The sequence below is a fragment of the Microcebus murinus genome, chromosome 11 (assembly GCF_040939455.1).
Source record: "Microcebus murinus isolate Inina chromosome 11, M.murinus_Inina_mat1.0, whole genome shotgun sequence".
In the NCBI taxonomy this organism is placed as follows: domain Eukaryota; kingdom Metazoa; phylum Chordata; class Mammalia; order Primates; family Cheirogaleidae; genus Microcebus; species Microcebus murinus.
The window spans coordinates 6058493-6061827 of NC_134114.1; the positions used below are offsets into that span (position 1 = coordinate 6058493).

The 3335-nt window shown below is 42.0% G+C and overlaps 1 non-coding gene across 1 annotated transcript; it reads left to right on the top strand.

Moving 5' to 3' along the window:
* Nucleotides 1-2270: 2270 nt before the first annotated feature.
* Nucleotides 2271-2434, top strand: LOC142874114 (U1 spliceosomal RNA). Its single transcript, XR_012921949.1, has one exon. It is a non-coding gene; the product is annotated as a U1 spliceosomal RNA (small nuclear RNA).
* Nucleotides 2435-3335: the final 901 nt, after the last annotated feature.

Consider the following 3335-nt stretch of genomic DNA (forward strand, 5'->3'; position numbering starts at 1 on the left):
CACTGAAGGCAGAGAGTCCCAGATGCCGTCATTTTGGTGTGCAGTGCACAGTCCATGTGGCTGTTTTTCTCAGCCCTTAACTGGGGCAACAGATTAGGTATATCATTTAGGGGGAGAATATTTTTTAAATTCCTCCCTAGTAAGAAAATTTATTTTTTGTGCCTTCACCCCCACTTCCACAACCTTGTCTTAGGACTTCATTATCTCTTTTCTAGATAATTGTAATAATTTTTTAACTGATCCCCCTCACTCAACCCTCCTGCCTTTAGATTATTTACAAATATTTGCCAAATTAACATAAGGGCACTGATTACCAAATACCTTTAATGGCCTTCCATTGGCAATAAGATAAAATCAAATATTTTTTTTTTCTGGTGCTGTTGTTATTTTTCACACTTTGGCTCCAATATGTGATTTCAGCCCATCACACTTAGCCCAGCTGGCCTCCTTGTCATTTCCTTCTTATCGCCTGTAATTAATTGCTACCTGTTTCATTGTAGAGCCTGGAAGGACATCATCCACAACTGTATAAAAATCCTTCCCATGCCATCTCTAGTAGGCAGTTACCTTTTCCCCATGCCTAGATGCATTTTTCACTTTTAAAAGAAAATTCACTTCAATTTTGGTTTGGGGAATTCTCAGCTCCAGCTGTTTACAGTTTGGGTGATGATTGATCAAGGTGAGATGTCTCACCCTGGCAACAAAGAGGCATTGAATCCAAGAAGACTGTGGTCTTTTCCAAGAATTTACCTGTTGAACAGGTAGCACCAGGAACAAACCATGTTCACCCATTGGAGGAATCATCTCATCGGCGGCACCCTGATGAAAGTATGTTCATTTTCCTTTCACTGCTGAAACCTCCTCAGTCACCACCTTTCGTGCTGTGGTGGCTTTTCACCCATTCTCTGAGCTGCCTCTCGCACTTTACACACCCAGCCTTTCGGCTGTTATACTCATTAGCCAGACCAGCTTTTTGTTTCATGCAAATAAAAGTTATTATCTAAATCTCAAATGCTCGTCACCTCTTTGAGGCTTTTTCTCATTATTTTCAACAGACGTGCTTTTCTTCTCTGCACAGTTTTTCTTTGTGCAGCCACTTTTGCCTTCCAGAGTGGCAGTTACTCATGCACTTCATTAATGTTTTCTGACAAAGATGTGATGAGAGTCTGTCAAAAATAGAAACCACGTCCCAATCATTTCTGTACCCCAGCACCTTGCTCATAGTCAGTTCTCAATGAGTGACAGGACACCACATTCAAAGTCAGTGCTGCAAGAGTGACAAGGACAGCTTTTCCCAAAACACGCAAAGGAGGAAAGGGAGGAATGAGGCCAAGAAAAATCATAAGAGAACCTCCAAACAGACTGCTAGAAACCTCTGGACACATGTCCAACTATGCTCCTTTGATGATAGCTTAGTATCATGGCCACAGCATCCCTATAAATTAGGTAGTATTATTATCTGATCTGTATTTTACAGATGTCAAAACTTAGGCACAAAGAAGTTCAAGTTGTCCCAGGTCACAGAGCCAGTAGATTGTATTGTTTCAATGTGAGTGACTTCTTCCTAAATGATTCTCCAGCACTTGGCTCATAAAAATGCTTGTTCTGCCGTTCTGCAATGTATTTGATCTTGCATCACTAAGCTGAGCTCTCTTGAGAGCAGAGAGCCCTCATTTCTTTCATAATCCTGTTGCCCAGCCTGCCATATGAGCATTCATATCCTGGGAATTGACCTTTCTGACATTACTGTCAATAAGAAAGCTGCTTCCCCCCAAAACAGTGGCTTCCCAACCAATTCACCACAAGAAAGGCAGAAATGCAGGCTGGGGTTATTGCAATAATCGTGGACCATGAGATTTGGATCCAAACCCCTGGGACACAGGGCTCTCCGTAAGGTCATGTTGAGTCCTGGATTCAGACATGCAAGATTTCCAGACCCTTACCTAGACAGGGTTGATTCACCATTGGTTTAGGCTCTGCTATAGCTTGTGGGTCTCTAAGGGCCTGGTGACTAGTAAGTCACAAAATACTTTCATGTTGCTTTGGTGTATCTAGAGAATATTTAATAATAATTGGCAATGTTTGTGATGCACTGTTAAGCAAAAAAGGCCCTGCTCACAATTGCATAATCCGAATGAAATACACTTAAAAGTATGTGTACACACCTATCTAAGACTATTTCAAGTTCTCTGCAATGTTTCTTACAATCGTTTCTGAGGGGTTCGGGTGTGTTTGTTATGCATTAGTCAACGGTTTCAAAAGAGTTTGTGATACTTACCTGGCAGGGGAGATACCATGATCACGAAGGTGGTTTTCCCAGGGCGAGGCTTATCCATTGCACTCCGGATGTGCTGACCCCTGCGATTTCCCCAAATGTGGGAAACTCGACTGCATAATTTGTGGTAGTGGGGGACTGCGTTCGCGCTCTCCCCTGACATTTAAAAAAAAAAAAAAAAGAGTTTGTGGACTGCAAAAACACTTAAAGTCCAAAGCACTATTAAAATATAAGTTTATAAATTTTTCAAGATGTGGCACAAATAACTGTACTGCATGGTAAAAAGGGGATTAGGGATGAACAGAGCTCACATGAAAAGAGAAGCAAATACTGTCCGTCACCTGATGAGTCTCACGTCTTCACACACTGTCCGGACAAACTCCTGGATTTTTTCTCACTAATTTTGTATGTGTGCATCACATATCGCCTTTTGCCACTTTCATGAGTTTGTATGAAAGAGCATAAAGCCACACTTCCTTGGGTGCAATTTCCTCCAGCAAGTTTTAATAAAACATTTGTTCAGATCTGTGAGATGCATCCCTTGCCTTCAGCACTTCCAGGAGCAGATGCCTGTCGTCTGTGTTATTGACATTACAACAGGAGGGCTTCGGAGCAAGAGCCGGACACTGTACCCTAACCCTGGAGATATCTTTAAAGACTTCTTATAGATCCGGTTCCCTGAAGGTTCATTCACCTGCAAAATCATACAGTACAAGTAAATACTCCTGGCAATACTGACAAACAGAAAACAATCAACATCTCTCTGTCATCATTCCAGGACTCACATTCCTCCTGAAACAAAAGTCTCCCCTCTTCTGGACCTTGCTTGCAGGGTGTCTCAATAGTAAATGATTTAAACGAATATGCGATCCCTTCTTTGTCATCCCCTGCCCTCTTGTGTGTTGGTAGAGACAGGTCTAGCAAGCTTGCCAGACATTCATGGATGAAAGAATGGAACAAAGAAAAATACTCTGGGTGATAAAAGGCATAACTTATTGAGTGTGGGCCACATGTCAGTCATCATTTCCGACGCTTTCTGCATGTTTTGTTTTCACGGCAA